Here is a 19,247-nt window from a genome sequence, read left to right on the forward strand (position 1 = left end):
TTCTGAATCATACAATGTAGGCTTTCACGGCCACTTTACTTCGGTGGATGTCTCCCGCAGTCGGCGATGAAACGTCACGGGGGAGTTTTATACATCGACCACGGCCTATCAGCCAGGAAGTTTTAAGTGAAGACTCTTCTGAGTTTAAACACTTTCCCTGGCCACCAAAGGCCCCATACGTGAACATTATTGAGCATGTCTGGGAGTCCTTGCAACGTGCTGTTCAGAAGAGATTTCCACCTCCTCGTACTCTTACGGATTTATGGACAGCCCTGAAGGATTCATAGTGTCAGTTCACTCCAGCACTGCTTCAGACATTAGTAGAGCCCATGCCACGATATTAGGCAGGTGTACCAGTTTCTTTGGCTCTTCAGTGCATATAAAGTGAGCTATAACATGGAAATAAAAAGTTTCCAAAGTAATTTCCAAATATTTTCTTCTTCTATGTCTCAGTAATGCGTCATGGATATTTGGCAAATCGTTTTTGTTACTTCCTGTACAGAAATATACAAGAGAAAATGATACGTTGTCAGCGTGGACGTGAGCTAACGTTGATGATGTGCATTTTCGTTGGTTTGTCTTTCTATTTGTTGCACAAGAATGTAAGTTAAGTGTCATCTTGATCAGTGAAATAATTTTGCTTACACTGTATTTTTTTAATTTATTTAATCTGATAAGATTAAGATATTCAGACCCTCTCTGTCACCGGGATTCTACACATACACAGAGCAGTTTTTACATCATTTACTGAAGATGATGAATTTTATATTATAAATAGTAATGAAATGGTAATAATGCAATCAATGACAATTTCATTCAAGATTGCAACATATCTACAGACTATGTGAATGAGAGAACTGACCAAGACCTAACAGCATTAATACCAGCGGTACATCTCCTACTACTGGTGATACCACGTCCACCACCATCATCACGACAACCACCATCACCAACACCTCTACTCCTGCTACTACTACTAATTATGATAATAATAATAACAAGAATAATCTTTATACAGCGTGAATTATCTAAAACTTGCTCCGCAAATATTGTGGAAGTGGAAAGCGCTATTGACGTGCAGTTTTCACAGAGCTCGTATTGCTACCCAATAAAAAAATTGTAATAATACGTAGCAAGTATATTTTTGTACAAATACACACTTTTTTAAACGTAACAATGCCTATCGACATTAACAGTCTAAAAGTAGCATAAATTATATTGTCAGTACTGTTTGTTTCATGAGTCAAGTACGAGTCGTCTACGATGTATCGTATTTTGAAGAGTTCCCACAAGGGCACTTGTTACTGCCATCCAACCTGTGTAGTTGGTGTTATGTGCGCCTGTGTTTTCCTTGAGCGGTGCAATGTGACTTGCTAGTCAGTGTGTGACAGTCCAAGAAGTAGGTCATAGATGAGATTTTCCAGCGCAGAAAAAGCCGACATAATGATTTCCTATGGAGAGTGAAGGAGGAATGCAGTTCGTTCTTGTACGGTGCATCCCAATAGACGTCAACCATCTGAGCAATTACTTATCAACCCCTTCAAACGGTTACATGAAAGTGGTAGTGCACCTCCTAGACAACGTAACAGAACGAAGCAAGTGACGACAGAAGAGCGAGAAGTTAATGTTCTTGCTGCTGTTGCAGCTCATCCGCATGTCAGCTCCTGTGCAATCACATGAAGAATTGGCATGAGTCAGGTAAGTATCCCACGCAGTCTGCATCGACAATGATTCCGTCCCTATCACAACTCTCTCCATCAGGAATCTTGTGGAAGCCGGCCGCGGTGGCCGTGCGGTTCTGGCGCTGCAGTCCGGAACCGCGGGGCTGCTACGGTCGCAGATTCGAATCCTGCCTCGGGCATGGGTGTGTGTGATGTCCTTAGGCTAGTTAGGTTTAAGTAGTTCTAAGTTCTAGGGGACTTATGACCTAAGATGTTGAGTCCCATAGTGCTCAGAGCCATTTGAACCATTTTTGAACCTTGTGGAAACAATGAGCGTCGTGTTAACTTCTGTAGATGGCATGTTGGAAGGATACTCCAGATCTGTCACGTATCTTGTTTAGGGATGAAACCACATTTACCAATCATGACAGGTAAACCGCCGGAAAATGCACTATTGGTCTGTTGACAGTCCCCGTTGGCTTCCTCAGGTGGAACGTCAGCGTCCATGGAGAGTAAACGTGTGGTGTGGTATAGTGAACCATCAGCTCATAGGCCCGTTTTTCATAGAACACTGCAAGCGTACAAGTACCGCAGCCTCCTAACAGATCATATTCCACATATGCTAGAAGACGTTCCTCTGCAGACTTGGAGGAACCTGTGGTACCAACATGATGGCTGTCCAGCCCACAGCGCACGTAGTACTGTAGTATGTCTTCACGAATTGTTTGCAAATCGTTGGATTGGACGCAGAGTACCTTTACCTTGTTAGCCGACTCGTTCCCCTGACTTGACATCTGTAGACTTTTTTCTGTGGGAAAAGATGAAAGACGCTGTCTACAAGGACATACCAACTGCACCCGATGATATGCAACGCCGTATTACTGCCATCTGCTGGGACATATCCGTTGAAATGCTAGCACGTGTGCAGCAGTCGTTCCATACCAGGCTGGAGGTGTGTATTGCCGTTGCCGGTGGTCATTTTGTGTCATTACTGGCCAGAATCCACATAACAAGTGTATGCACTTCCGTTGTTATTTAATGTGTGCTACATAGCTACTGTACAAGTGTTGGCGTGGAAACTTTTCAAAATACGACATCTCTAACGTCTCGCAATATAATCTTACAATAAACACCACTGCCATTATAATTTACCCTAATATTAGCCTGTTAATGTCAATAGGCATTGTTCAATTTAAAAAATGTCATGTTTTCACAAAAATACACCTAATAAGCGTTATTATAATCTATTTATTGGCTAAAGTATGAGCATCCGATTACCAATCCATTCTGTGAAAAGTACACATCAATAGCACTTTCTATTTCCACAACATTTGCGGTGCAAGTTTTGGGTGATTCACTCTGCATATAAAAATTCAGGCTACATTTGTTAGTGTTCTCAAAATTTGAAAAGTAGTCAGTCGACTGACGTGAAATTTTGACACAACGCTGCACTCAGTACACGCGTGCTTTTGTTTACCTATTGTTTATTATATGTAATATATAAACAAATGTGTAATACAGAAAAAAAATCTCGAAAAGTTCGCGATCGATTTATTTCAAATGTTTAGAGGTACTCTAATGAACATTCACATGGACATGCGCTATATATTTTTAATATTTATAATGCATGAATATATATGTAATATATACAGGGGAAATATTGTTACCTAAAATCTCAACAAGTACTCGACCATTTTTCTTCAATTTCTTACGTGTTACCTTAACAAACGTGCAATAACAATAAATAAGGCTCAAGGTTAGAGAGTTGGGGGGGGGGGGAGAAGAAATGGAGAGACAGTATTGGTAAGTTCCTATGGGACCAAACTGCTGAGGTCATCGGTCCCTAGGCTTACACACTACTTGATCTAACTTGTTCTAAGGACAACACACACACCCATGCCCGAGGGCGGACTCGAACCTCCGATGGGGGGAGCATCGCGAACTGTGGCAAGGGGCCTCAGACAGCGCGGCTACTACGCGCGGCAGATGGGGAGAGAGGGGGAGAAGAAGATGGTCAGAGAAAGGTGGGAGGAGGTGATGGGAAGAGAGAGGGGGAAGGGCTAGGAGAGTGGCAAAGAGAGGCAGAGAAGACATGGGTAAAGTTAGGGGGAAGAAGGAGAATAGGATACATATCTACTGCTCGTGTATATTCAGCAATTTTCCATTTAATCAGACAGAGCCACAGTAACACGTAACTACAGGCAGTAATATAACATAATACAATATTATAATAATAGTGATAGTAGCAGATAGATGTATTTATGGCTGTTCAAAAATATTTTCTATTCTAGTGAACACTGAGGAAGAAAAATTTTGGTAGACTGCACCAGCTATGAGCTTTGGAAAATGTGAAAGCTCAGATAGGAAAGTAGTGTACTTCAATGTAATGGGGGAAAGAGCACGTATTGGATAGAACGTGGACATTATTGTTGTTTTAGTAGATACCTCATTAACTGTCTTTTGAAGCTGGAGATGTCATTCAGTTCTTTGATGTAGTCAGGGAAATCATTTCCGAATGGGATTCCTGCCACTAGAAAGGACTAAGATAAAGAGCTTGTCTGCACTTATTAACGAGTAATGCTGTATACGATTCGTTCAAGCGAAAAAACTAATTCTGTTACCGACAAAGGTTAGTGAGGTTTCGTAAGCGATTTGCTTTATTTTCAAAGGAGGATAAATCGGTGGCTAAGTTCAAACGAGGTCAATGACCGATGTTCTGACGTGATAAGTTGCGACTAAAGTTGAGAACTTCTATGAAGCGCACGATGTGTACTGGGTCATTGGCGATTTAAGGTTTATGAAATATCTGACACAGTAGATATATCACAAGAAAGAAAGACTTCAGCATATTCTACATGAACAAATCAAGCTATGAAAAAGTTTTGAGTATCTGAGGTACCACAATCTTTGAATCCTCGTCAAAAACAAATGTGAAAACAGTTTAGTCGTCAGAGCTTTGACGTATGCTGATTTGTTATTTCGAAAGAGGCCTGGGTCTACCACTTTACACAAGAAGCTAAACAGCAACCAAAACTTTGTGTGGAAGACATTTTTCCTGCTCCACAAAAAAGTGAAGCTGATTTCAATTGTAGGAAAAAGTATGGGCAAGTGGTTCCTGGGCTTAAAAAGGGAGTTTTCGTATGAAATACTTGGCAAGGACTGAAACAATATATATCAAATGCTGCACACTTCTTCTCCAGCACTAAATAATGCCTGGAAAGAGGCCTGGATAACAAAAAAGAAAAAAAATATTTTTCAAGGTAACAGACCTTCCACTAAGACGCTTTAGCAGTGCGAAAACAGAGATGTGAAGTAGATTTATTGTATCATTCGCCCTGTTCTCGAGAACTGGCGCCCTGTGACTGACTTATTATTACCTCTAAAGAACTCTCTGGTTGGGACGCGACTAGAGCGCAGTGTAGCCGGAATGATAGTTCTTTTAGACCTTCCAAAGTCACACTTCAGGATTGGAAAAGTTGTGAACAAAGTGAACTGACGTAACAGCCGCCATTAAAAATAAACACATTCCTTTCTAAAAACTGGAATGTCCACCTTACTCCGATATGGATACACAACCGTTTCTGTATAGAAACACACTGTTGTAAGCGTTGAATGCTAAAGGTTTTTTTTTTTCATCAGCTTTGTTTAGCAGAGGTGTCTTCGTAAATTAATTTTGTGCTTTTTGACATCCGACGAATGTCGACATTAACTGAAGAGCTGGCATTTCTTTCATGACCCACATTCGAGATTCCTGCACGCATTTACGATAGTAGATGTGTGAGTTACCTTTCAGCGTGATGTACTGCGTAGATACGGAAATTTATTGCAAAAGCTTTGGATTACCACCGCAAGCAAAGTTCACCGCACGCCAGCACTCACTGTAATTGATTTCTGATGGATGGTATTGCCTTTTACGTTAAGTGTCCATCTCCCTGATGGTGACAGAACGGCGATCTATGTACAGCGTTTGGTGGATCCGTACTGAAAAGCAAGGAACGACACGTGGTGTACGACATAATTGCACGAGTAGTGAGAAGAGATCGAGATTTTCAAGGGTACACAAGGTGTTACAACCATGAGCAAAAGTGATTTCTACAATCGATTCATACGCAACAGATTAGCATATCTCTCATTCGTCAAAAGACTCATTTTAGCAGTGGAAATATTGATACTTATTCGTCTTACCCAGTAATGTCATTTATGATAGAATTACGTTATCAGACGGTAAATTATCTTTGATGTATAGCAAAAATTAGCTGTGATGTCATACATTAGGAAATACACTACCATGACGAAAAAGAAAGTAGAGTGCTTGGATTACTATAGAACTACGAGGGACATTTCAAATCTTCTGCATACTGTAAGATAGAACTGAAGAAAATATTTTACAATATACCTTCAGAGGCCTTCAGTATAATCTCCAGTCTTGCTTATGACAGCTTTCCAGGGTTTGGCAACTTCTGCATTCCGGATAGGGCACCTTCGTTGTTGAATGTCTGATTAATCGGGTCACCTCATTGGAAGGTTCATCAGTCATATAAACCATTTTCCACAGAGCTGTTCCTTCAATTTGTGAAACATGTCGGAGTCTGTTGGGCTCATATCAGAGCTGTATGGTGGGTGCAGAAGCATTTTCCATCCATATTTGTCGAGCATTTCTCTCACTCGTAGGGCAGTATACGAATCTGCATTACGGTGCAAAATGAAGACACCAGCTGCAACCATGTCAGGCCTTCTTTGACGAATTTTCGGGCGCAAAATATTTTGTAGAAACTGCTTGTACTACGCCCCTATGACTCCATTCATGCCTTACGCAAACATCACCATCAGAGTCACCTTTAAGAGTTGGCAGAGCAACTTTTCCATTGTGACGACGGAGACTTCCGTTCTGGCTCAAAATCTCGTAAGCATGTTTCATCAAGTGGAACAGTTCTTTTCAGAAATTCTTCTTCTTCTGTTCGATAATGTTGACTCAATTCTTCTGCTTTCTGCACTTTACTCAGATCAAGCGGAACACATCTGGCAGCAATTTTTTCATCTTTAACATTTCAGTTATGATTCTTTAAATTGTACATTCTGGCCCCAAATGCAGTTTCCTCACCTTTTCCGTCGCTTATCCCTTAAAATGTCATTAACAGTAACCTGAGATGTATAGTCGGCTGTATTTGATTGATGGCTTTCAACTCCTTGGGTTACCTTCAGTGCTTACACGACCTCTACGGAAACTAGCAGACCACTTTGATGCTGTGCTTCGATCCATTACACTGTTTTCACACACCTCTCTCAAAGCGTTGTACATTTCCGTTGAGTTCTTTCCTTTTGATGTAGGCAAGCTGATCACTACGTGTAATCCGACCTGACTCGGTTTCTACTTCCATTTTAAAACCGAATTACTGACGGCATAGCAACGCGAACCAGCAGACACATATACGACCGTCACGTCCAAAGTCTCGCTCACCGTTGATATGAATTTCCACTTGATAAAGCACCGTAACGATTGCGCGTGCGCAGTTTCTAGGACTTTTGAAATTATCCTCTTATTTGCCGTAGTTTATTACTGGGTACTGTTTTACGACGTCGAACCGATGCCGAACGACGTGAAAAGTAATGTAAAAACCGATGAACGCAGTTCCAAGGGACAACCAGTTTACTGCAGAAATTATTACCGTAGCTAGCATAATGTATGTAGGCCTATGTATGGTGACCGAGCAACCTGTACGAGAGATAGTTATAATATTTTAACTAATTATCACCTAGACATCTAATCACCTAGACATCTATAGTCGCGTCATTAATTTTTTGTGTGTTTTTTTTTTTTTCAGGTATATGTCTGCAGTTGTGATAGATACTGAAATCCTCGCGCCTCAGACCTTAACACACTGCTACAGGAACCAAAACAAAATGACGTATGACTTCTATAAAGTGACGCAAGCATTTTCGTGTGTACCAGGGCTGCAAGCGTGTACCTGTAAACAAATAAATATGTTTGTTGATTTTATATTTTCGAGGTGATAATGAAAACTTAACGACTACCCCTGATATTGCTTCATCATAGATGTAGACTCAGTGGCATATTGGATGAGACGTGACGGAATGTTTTAGCATTTCTCAAGAAAAGTCATTGGAGATACTGCTCCAGTTGAAACAGTTTTCCATTCGAATTAAAGATGTGTTCATTTGGACTTAAGCGCAGAAACCTCGTAGGGAACAACATCGTCATATGCCTTCGTCGTTACCAACTAAGCTCTGTGAGAACCAGCATTGTCCTTCGTACAAAGGACGGAATCACTACTAATAACAGAATACTCTACTCTTTTTCGCATAGATGTGTGTGATACATCATACTTCTGTTGCCGAAAGGAAGCAGACGTGGATAACTGTTCTGTCTTACCCAAAATACAACAAAACACGTTGGGATCCCTCTTAAGAAGAGCCGTAGGCTTAGCTGTCACGCTACCTCCGATATCCCAACAAAACTACATACGAGCTCGATGATGTTACTGGATAACAATGACTTCAGATTGCATCGAAAAATATTTATTTATTCATAGTGAGTTTTTAAGCACAATATTAAATAAAATTCGAACAGTAGCTCGTGTAATTTACAGACATTAAAATTTTCAGTATAATTAGTTGCGTTGTTCGTTGCCATCAGGAAATCGCAGAAAGGTCCACGGTATGACGTGCTGGTACATTCTGCAGCAATGTCGCCAACGGTTTGCCTGCTGTTCCACTATCTCTTTTTGGAGATGGAGCCCTACCCCATCTACAAAGAGAGTCCGTACTTCTGCCTTGTTGTCCTTATTCCGTATGATTGGTCGCAGACGGTGGATTTCTTTCTTATGCAGGAAAACTTCTGACAACATTAAGGGCAGTTCCATGGTTGTTTTCATGGATTGTTTTCTTGATGTAAGCCGATTTCTTTTTAGGTTAACAGAGTCTTGAAGAATATGGAGTTGCGGGATGCCTTGTGAGTGTTTAAACTCGCTGAGAAGAGCTGCTTTTCGTCAAAGGCCAGGGGCCGGAATGTGGCTCAGTGTTGTGAGGTAACGGGCGAGTTGTGGCGCCCTGGAAATATTATATGTTCGGAATTGAGGCGGCCGCACAGGACGCTCGTCAAAGCCGGGGCCTGGCAGCAAACACGTGGTGCCGAACGTTAGCCGGACGAGAGGGGTAGCCCCAGCGCATGGTCCAGCCGCGTGGCTGGGAATTCCGCTGTGGCGAGGACGGTGCTTTTTTTTTTCTTATTCTTCTAGGATGGGATGTAAGTATAAAAGGAAAACACTATATTTATTTCGCATTCAGTTAGGCTTGGGCACGCAATGGGTCCTTTAGCCTGCTGTCTTTGGTGATGTCTATCTCCTGTGGAGGGTGAAATGTGTCAAGCTGTTATGTGTGACTGCTTCCTCATGTTATGACAGATTGCCTATCGGGGATGAAACGTTGTTGACTTCGATACTCGATACTTGTGCCATCTTGCAGGTTTTACCGTTCCTACCGATTGTAACTGTCGAACTTCGTCCCTAAGGGCATCGATCTTGTCGAAAACTCGTAGAGCCTTGTCACGGACCTTCTCGTCTCGTGGAGTGCGGTGCGGATGTCGACGATTCTTGTCCACCATGGAGCTCCTGTGATCCATCGATAGCAAATGTTTTGCAGCGCTTGGAGTTTGCTGTAGTTCGAGACGCACGTAGTTCCCCACGAGGAGGAGCCATACAACATTGTGGGTTCCACCGTTGCCTTATACAATTGGAGTTTAGTCTTAGGGTTGAGATCCTTACTCTTCAGGAACGGAATCAATGACCTGGCCATCTTCTGGGCTGCCGTCTTCTTGTCGTCAATATGCTGCGTAAAGAGTAATTTTTTGTCAAGGTAGACACCGAGATACTTCACTCCCGGCGACCATGGGATAAATTGGTCAGCTATTTGGAGTCTGTCGTTCAGAACTGGTTTCCTCCGTGTGAACAGAACGGCTGCCGTCTTCGTCGGGTTGATCGTTATCTTATTTTGCAGCGCCCAGCGTTCCATTACAGCAAGTTGCCGTTGCAACGGTGCTTTGTGTCGATGAAAGAGACTTGTACGCCGAGAGTGCCAAAAGATGGCGGACTTTGTAAAACCTTAATGGCAGACATTTCACAGTCTGTATAGAAATTAATAGTAGCCAGATGAATCAAGATACCTCAAAAAGAAACATTTACATTACTGTTATTGGCACGACGATTCCGACGGTGTGATCAAATTTTCAATATATTTATTAGTTTAAAGCAGGGCGGGCCAGAAATTCTGCACGCGTGCGGTGCTCTTGCACATGTGCAGCTTCCGGGTCACAGCGTGCACGCCGCAGCCGTCAGCGTTCATGTAGTGCATGTTTCTACGCACAGATGTCGCTCCTCTGTTACACAAAGTGCGTTATCGACACCTCGTATGTATATCACAACCTGGGCTGGAACTGTAAGATGCTTCATCGAGCGCAACAGAGAAAGCAACAAAATATTTAGCCTTATTTATTAGCTGCCTGTGCAGATCGCCGGCCATAGCACTGATACGTCTTGTCACTGTTTGTTTGGATAGACTGATTTCTTGAAACCTGATAACGTTCGAGGGACACACAAGTTCTGCAGCATGAATCAGACACCCTTTCACAAACTCCCCTTCGGAAAAGGGTTTCCCTGATTGTGCAATTCTTAATGCGATTTTAAAACTTGCTCGCAGTGAAGATTTTGTGTGGTTGTCATTCTGTAAAATTGAAAACAGTACATTGTACAGCGTACAGTAAAACAGACATAAATGTAACACAAGAAACTAAGAGTTCAAGAAGTATCAGTTACTCTGACGTACAGTAAAATCGAGCTGATGTGTCTCATCCATTTTCTGAAGGACATTTAATTTTGCTTGCCGTTCTTCACTGTTGAGTACACTACACTCGTCTTTGTGATATGTATTGTCTTTCAATTGAAAACTTATGCTGGACGCCTATTATTCGGCGGCACAGCAAACACTGTGAGTTTTCACCAACGGCTACAAAAAAGAATTGCAGTCGCCAGTCATTTTTAAACGACTGAGAACATAGAACTCCCGTCCTTTGCTTTTTCACAGTACTTGCCATTTCTCAGTACTTCTCTGTTTAGCTTACGGTCACCAGGACTAAACGAGACTGGATATGTTGCGCTCTTGCTTGTACCACAGGGAAGTGGATCCGCCGCCGTTCATTTAGGACACATGTCTAATAACAGATGTCCTGTCGCTCGCTGTCGCACACGTGCGCACATGTGCAGCACTTCCGCACGTCTGCACACTGTGCAGCGTTTGGCCGGCCCTGGTTTAAAGTTTAGTATCTGACGGTAAATTATACTAGTACCACCTAGCAAAGAATTTCCAACATATAAACGCTTCATCCTATTTTTTCGATCGACGTGTCTTTAGAAAGCTATTAGTGTAAAACTAAACTGGTATGAATTACAGGCATGTAACTTACATGGTACATGTGTTATTGGAGTCAAAGTGGTCGATTACTATCGATCGCGTCAGGCCATAAGTACTCAACAGTTACAGAAAAAACGGTAGCAGCATGCTTATAAATATATTGATCCATTTATGTCTTTGTTTATATCCGATATATACTATTTATGAAGAAATTGGTTAAATATTTACTGTGTGTTTGAAAGCACAGAGACATTAGGCTCCTAGCCTACCTTTGGCTCCTTTTCTTTTGATATATGTTTATGTACTTAATAATGTATGTTAGAGCGTGTTAATGATCCAGCCGTAGGAATATTTATTTAATTTCAAGTATTTAAATATAACTCCATTGGAATGAAGACATGGTGCGAGCGCTGTAGCCAATCACAGCGCTCGTGAATGGGGAGACTGGATGGAAGAAAGTTACCGGAGGGGACACGGAGTAGTTCTGAGCAGGAGGCAGTTCTGGAAGGTATAGGACGGAAAATGACACGGAGCGCCCGCGACGGTACGGCGCCACGGACGCGCAGTCGGCGGAAAGACTTGGACAGTGGAGCAGTTTGCGAGTGGTCGCGGAGGATGGAAATATTTCGGAGTGCCGACCTGTGCTCTTGTGTGATTTCCGTGGCTTCTGCAGTGAAGACGTAGTGTGCGTTTAGAAGTGAATGTCTCGCGAACTATGTTGTTGTTCATAACTAATTACGTGCAGTAGGAATCTATTGTTTCCCTTTCATTCAACACCAATAAGTGTTTTGTAGAAATATACCGCATTCTCAAAAGTACTTCTACTATTGTACTCATCATTTAAAGTCGTGAAGATAGTACCTGCAGATTTTCTTTAATTGCAATCTTTCATTTATAAATGTATATCTTACGTTCAAAATTTGCAATTGCCTAGTGATAGGAACTTCGACCAGTCGATTCATATGTGTATTCTTATCGTGTACTGTAGACTTCGACCAGTCGATTCATATGTGTATTCTTATCGTGTACTGTAGACTCAACAGTATTTGGCCTGTAATGCGGCAACTACGTATCCCAGCCCATAGACAAAGAAACCAGCCAAAATTTTTAATATTGCAACTCCGAATCGGAGGGTGCACAGTTATTTACAAAGCCCGCAGTATGCACATCCATTCGACGAGGATTGATCTCAGCGTACCACTTATAATTTTCATTGTACTGTTCACCGGGATTCAGCTAAGTGTATCACTTATAATTCTCATTTTGTTGTTCAGATGTGCGTCGAGTATTTCTGTGTGCGCGCTATCGAGCCATACCGTATCGCCACATTCCGCAGAAGAGAGGACAGATGTCGAAGTGTGCAGAGCTACAGCAGTGGAACCCCAAGTTGTTTCGCAGAACTTATGAAGCATGTTCTTCGTAGTTCGAATCGTCGCTGCGGTATTTTCGAGATGCTTCTTGTAGGGTAGTGCCTAGCCCAATGTAACCACTAGATATTTTGCGTACTTATTGTGTTGAAGTATCCTGCCACCAAAATGGACCTGGAGCTGTCTATTCACCTCTCTATTGCACAAATGAAAGCAAGTCGTTTCTGTCTTGATGGGATTTGGTTTCAATCAGCATTCCAACAGTGTTTTCACATAATCGTCTGACGGGATGTCAAGATGGCTTCCGTTTCTTCACCCACTGCCTGCATTCAGTAAGTGACGTATCCCAGGTTACGAGGTCTATTTTCGGGTACATCGGAGATGTACAGAGTAAACAACACTGGGGCGAGGACAGATTCTTGATGCCTTCCATCGTTTAGCTTCCTTGAAGCAATTATCTTGTTGCCCAGTATCACCGGAAATGACCTGTCGACAAGTATGCTATTAATAAGTAAGACTATTATTCTTCATTGGATTATTGGAACGAGTCTGTAGAGAAGATAGCGTCTCCAGACTGTTCACGTACTTGTATTTCGTTGATCAAGAAATATAAGTATGTGAATAATACTAGTTTCAACACAGATGCTAGAAAACTTTCATAATTATTATTATCCTATGTTTGACGTATAAAGCCTCTTGTATTTCTCTCCATGCCCTACGATATTCATCGATTTAGATATTTGCTACTGATGCGCTTTTGCTAATGTCATATGGAAATCCATTTAATGCAACGAATTCCAAGTGCGCGGAAGTGAGAACGTGTGTCGTGGAGGAGATGTGGTTGGGGGAGGGGGGGGGGGGGGGGCTGGTGCGCGTGTGTATGCGTGTTAGAACAGAAACTATGATTCGAGAAGTCAATAAATGTAGTGTTGCCGTAAGGATAAATAACTGATGCATAATTTCTGTAAAGATATCGTAATCCAAGTGATCCATGACCTTGAGCCGCGCGGGGTAGCCGTGCGGTCTAGGGCGTCTTGTCACGGTCCGCGCGGTTTCCCCCGTCGGAAGTTCGAGTCCTCCCTCGGGCATGGGTTTGTGTGTTGTCCATAGCGTAAGGTAGTTTAAGTTAGATTTAGTGTGTAGGCTGAGGGCCCGATGACGTAAGCTGTTTGCTACCTTAAGATCTTACCACAAGTATCCAATTTTTACCAAATCTTGAACTGTCAAAGAACCGTTTCGATCGACGTGAATTTTCACATATCGACGAAGGATGATTGCTAACAACACTCCCACTGGCTTAGATCAATATTCGATTGTTGTATGAAGAAATGCGAAATCGTCAAGTGAGGTGCCTTTCACACATTTTTCAACCTTAAAAGCGTCGGTGACGAGGGCATTAAATTACGAATCGCCAGCGTAAAACAGCGATTCAGTCGTTGTAGCCCCATCCGAGACGCTCCTCCGCTCAGTGTTTCTTGTCATTATAGTGTCGTGTTTTTAACGGTACACACACCGCACCCCTATAAGAACACAAACCACATTAACGATGATGAATGCGAAGACTTTAGATTGCCGTGCGATGCTATTTGCGAGCCGCGCTGCCGGTAATTGCATTTAGCTACCCATTCTGGCAGGCTGCGAGCGAGTGTTAACGACCGCCTCTGACTGTAATTGCTAGTGGACGACCTCGCCCTGATCTTCTCTGAATACCTACAGCTGTCTGAAACAGAGTACACAGTCGTGAAATTGCATTCAGGTACGCTCTAGAGGTATTTACCGAGAGAGGTGAAGCAGCGCATTAGACTCGCGTATAGGAGGTGGGGGGTTTAAATCCCGTCTGGACATTACACATTTAGTTCTCTTCGGTTCCCCCAAGATTATTAATAAATAAGACGGCATGATTTCTTTATAAATAAATGTTCAATTTCTACATATAAATAAATGCACTGCAACACGTTTTAAGTTTTCTTCCCGTTCCATTAGCGCATGCAGTAAAGAAAGAATGCTTGATGCTTCCGTGCGCCCTGTAATTTTTCTAAGGTTGTCTTGCCAGTCCCTACGCAACCTCCATTTCCCATTAGACCAACCTTTTAGTTGTTGTTGTGGTCTTCAGTCCAGAGACGGGTTTGATGCAGCTCTCCATGTTACTCTATGCTCTGCAAGCTTCTTCATCTCCGAGTAACAACTGCAGCCTACAGCCTTCTGAATCTGCTTAGTGTATTCATTTCTTGGTCTCCCTCTATGATATTTACCCCCACGCTTCTCTCCAACACTAAATCGGTGATCCCTTGAAACCTCAGAACGTGTCCTAATGTAAGTAGGCTGTTTAGGTTTTTATGTTGGTAACGCCACGTAATGCTCTGTATGATAATCGCTGACTGCGCTGTGTGCAGTCTGTGGCTGCTTGGACTCATTGTTGGAATATTCGCTTGTGAAGTGTTGGGCAGTTGAATGAGAACAGTGCGTAGTGTTGTACAGTTGGAGGTAAGCCGCCAGCAGTAGTGGATGTGGAGAGAGCGAGATGCCAGTTTTGAGAGGTTACGATCTGTACGTGTGTCCGCCAGAAAAAGGAAATTTGTAAAGATGGATGTCATGAATTGATAGATAGATATATGATGACTTTTTAACATCATTAAGGTAAATACATTCTTTGTTCTCTATCAAAATCTTTCATTTGCTAACTATGCCTATCAGTAGTTTGTGCCTTCAGCAGTTAGAATGTTTTATTTAGCTGGCAGTATTGGCGCTCGCTGTATTGCAGTAGTTCGAGTAACGAAGGTGAGGTGACTCATGAAAGGTATAGGTTACTGTTAGTCAGGGCCATTCTTTTGTAGGGATTATAGAAAGTCAGATTGCGTTGTGCTAAAATATTGTGTGACAGTTTAGTGATGATCAGAATAAGTAAAGAGAAAACTGTCTGAATACGTTCAGATTTACTCAGCTGTTTCTGTATCAAATAATGTAAGAGTTTTTCCAGCACCGTCATTCATAATTTTTCCAAGGGGACGTTACACTACCAACAGATCCCTTCTTCTAGTCAAATTCTGCCACAAATTCCCTTTCTTCCCAATTCTGTTCAGTATCCCCGCATTAGATACGTAATCTGCCAATCTAATCTTCAGCATTCTTCTGTAGCAAACCTTTCAGTACACATTTAGATTTACACGAAACATCTCATTGGTGTCGAATCCAGGATATAGCTAGTCTTCCGCACGTAGCATCACAGGCATGTCAGCTTGTACTACCCCACGGCCTCCGCCTTTATGTAGTAACCTGTACTGGTATGTAGATGCCCAATGAAGATTGCAAACTATCATTTGTTACGCAAGAATTTTTTATTAATGCTAAATTATGACTCTACAGACTACAAACGAGTGTTGGAATACTGACACTTGAAATTTTGTGACCGGGTGAAATACGAACGTATTGAAAGTCAAAGTTACCAGAAGTTCGGTTGTGTGTTATAAATCTTCACACAAAACGAATGCAGTGGTTGCGCTGAAGTATGACATGAAAATGTTTAATAACATCCGATTCACTGACAAATTATCCCAAGAACATGAAACAGCTACAAGTAACTAAGTTTGGCGGAGATTTAAGTCAAGGAACTGATAGGTAGGTTACTACATTATTAACACCCTGGTCTGTTTCCGCAATCTCACGTCAGTGATTGCCAAAATTTGATTTCGTAAAATTATGCGTACCAGCAGAGCATCTTCCTCCTATTCATTAACACTTTAGCGTTTCCTCAGTACGTTGTGGCCTATACATGCCGAAGCCGATTGTAGATTTTAGCATTTTTTTAACAGCATTGTTGCCCGCCAGCGCTGCTGTCGCCGTCCACTGTGGACGATACCGGTGAGTCCCGTAAAGCTACCTAATAAAGTCTTTACATCATGAACCAGTCGGAGCTGCAAAGTGAAATGACTACTTCTTATAGCGAATTCTGCGAACAGAATTCGAAGTGATTCTCTCACTAGCAGCGGGCAAAGTGGTACCTTAGTTCCTCCTGCGTTCCTTCGTAACATTCACCCCTTCTTCGAGAGCCAATCTTAATCTCACATTCAGTCACAAGACTCAATTCTCGCGGAGCGTCCACCCACTTCTCAATTATTTTCCAAAGCTACTACGTCAGATCAGGCTGACAAATGAAATTCCCATATTTTGGCTCCCAGAGGCCTATAGCTAAAGAAAGGCATCTGTTTTGGCTCTGTCCTGTCGGTGTCTCAAAGGAACGCGTTAACTTGTCTCCCACGAGCCTCCAAAGATTCCTATCTGGTTTATATAACAAATATTTCTGGGACGAGAAGGTTGCAGTCTCACACTTACAGACGCCTCACACCTTGCCCATTGTGTTCTGCAGAGATCATAGAGCCGTAAATGCCTGTAGCTTTCACAGAGCCTGCGCGGTGTCCATCGGAATATTGCTCTCCTATCGGCAGACTGGCGCCGTTTTCTCTGCATTCTCCGCCAAAGACTCATTGTTGCTGGCCTTCCTGGGCTTCTACTGTATTTTAGAACGCCCTCAGCGCAGAGAACGCTTTAGAAACGGTGCGGTCATCCCGTGCAGAATTCCAACGACGGCGTTGCCTGCTGTCAGCACTGTGTTGGCCCGCGACGGGCGTCCGCTCAAAATGTCCAGTGCACACAACAGCCTTCGCCGAACGCTGTCCTACCTGGCGTCGGCGTCACCTTTACAACCTGCATTAATAATGGTGCCCATTGGCACGCTTTGACCTGCTGCCTGTCTGTGAAACCGCCAGCCCAGCCTAACGTAATGCTCAAGAAATAAAACGCCTGCAAACACTTCAGGTATTGGCAATCACTATCAGATAATCTTTAATAAAAATAAACGAACATGCTATTTTCAAATCAATTTAATTCGATCTACGTATCACTCTACATAATTTGCATCTCAAGTATGGATAACATGAAAGTCGTCGGAACCATCAGTTTCACTGTCTTTCAAGCTCCACTGCCTTTTAGAAGCTCTGTAATCTCTGGGACTTTGTTGCGAATGCTTCGGCAGTTGATCATTGTTGACGCTGTTGTCTTCAGTCCGAAGTCTGCTTTGATGCAGCTTTCTCCCCCCCCCCCCACCACCACCACCACCCCGCTAGGCTGTCCTGTGCCAACCTCGCCATCTCTTAATAGCTAATGTGATCCACATCCGTTTGAAGCTGTTCACTGTATTCATGTCTATGTCCCCCTCTACAACTTTTATCCATCACACTCCCTCCAATACAGACTGGCTATTCACTGATGCCCCAGGATGTGTCGTAACAATTGCCCCGAACTTTTAATCAAGTTGCGCCACAAATTTTTTTTTTTTTTTTTGCCCAATTCGATTCATTATCTAAACATTAGTTATTCGATCTACGCATCAAGTCGTCTTCTATTGCACCACATTTCAAAAGCTTCTACTGCCTTCTTTTGTAAACTAATTATTGTCCACGTTTAACTTCCGTGCAAGGCTACATGCCAGAAACACTCCTTCATAAAAGACTTCCTAACATTCAAATTTATTTTAGACGTGGTGCAGAGCTTGTGAGTGTCTGATGATTGTACCAGCGCGCACTTTTAATTTGTCTGTGTTTTATAAACAACACATTACAACACCAAAGCGCATATGAACTCCTTCAGTAATTCACTGCGATCAACAAATTACATAAAAGGGAAATAATTATTCCCCACACTGTAGTAAAATAATCTGAATGCCAGTCCGGTACACATTTTAACTCGTCGCCGCTGATTCCGCTTAATGTACCACTTCAGCTGACAGCAGTGATACCCCTTCAATACAGTATTTCACAGCTGAGGATTCTGGGTGGTGTCTGTTCTTTCGGACATGTCTTCATGTCTATGAACTCCCGTCTTCTTCTGAATGCCCGAAGGAAGACACTGTCTGCTACCACACCTCCACAATGTCTGCGGTACAGCTAGCCATGCCCGCACTGAACGTTGCAGTACACTATAGCTCTTCCGCGCTACTCTCGGCTCTATAGCAGTCTGCTACTCCAGGATTTGTTTTCCTTTAGAACTGCCATTGAGCTCGGCGCCATCTCTCCTTAGAACTGTGTCTCCTGGCTACTCTAACCAGCATGCCAAACAAGGTCCTAGACGCACCCCACGACTTCCCAGCTGCTGCCCGCAGCTGCCTACGACACTGAAGTCTACATTGGCACTTCCACTACATCCTGCAGACTCACCCTGACCCTGCATATCATGCGTCATTATATGTAAATTAAAGGTGAAAGGAGGGGGGAGGGGAAGAAAGGAAAAGAATTACTGTGGTGTGCGTGCTGTAAGACCTTCGGTACACACACCATCAGATTATTTGACTTGTCGCTCTAACGAAGTAGGCGAGTGTCAGCAATATGTCTCGTGGTCTTATCGTGGCGTGTTCATCTTCTGCCGTTAGGTCAGACGATAGAAATGCCACTTGCACGCTTAGAGTAGCAGATTGACGGTGACCAACTTTAAACAGAACTTGATTAATTTTTACACACATTTATTAAATTAATAACAATCATAAAGCTTACTTAACTCGATTCTGGATGCTGTTTACAATTGACAATCTGAAGTTCCTTTGGTCTTGGTACGTTAATCTTATTCTCACATATCTCTGATACTTGACAAAGTGTCTATTCATTTATCTTCATGGCTATGTACAGGAATATGATAATCTTATTAGGCGCAGACTGAAACTTGACTATAGACTGGTACAGACAAATGCAGACTGATGCAAACTGACTAATCGGAGGTCTGTACACTCGTTATAATACCTCGCGCGTTC

This window comes from Schistocerca cancellata, chromosome 5 (genome assembly GCF_023864275.1).
Source record: "Schistocerca cancellata isolate TAMUIC-IGC-003103 chromosome 5, iqSchCanc2.1, whole genome shotgun sequence".
NCBI lineage: Eukaryota > Metazoa > Arthropoda > Insecta > Orthoptera > Acrididae > Schistocerca > Schistocerca cancellata.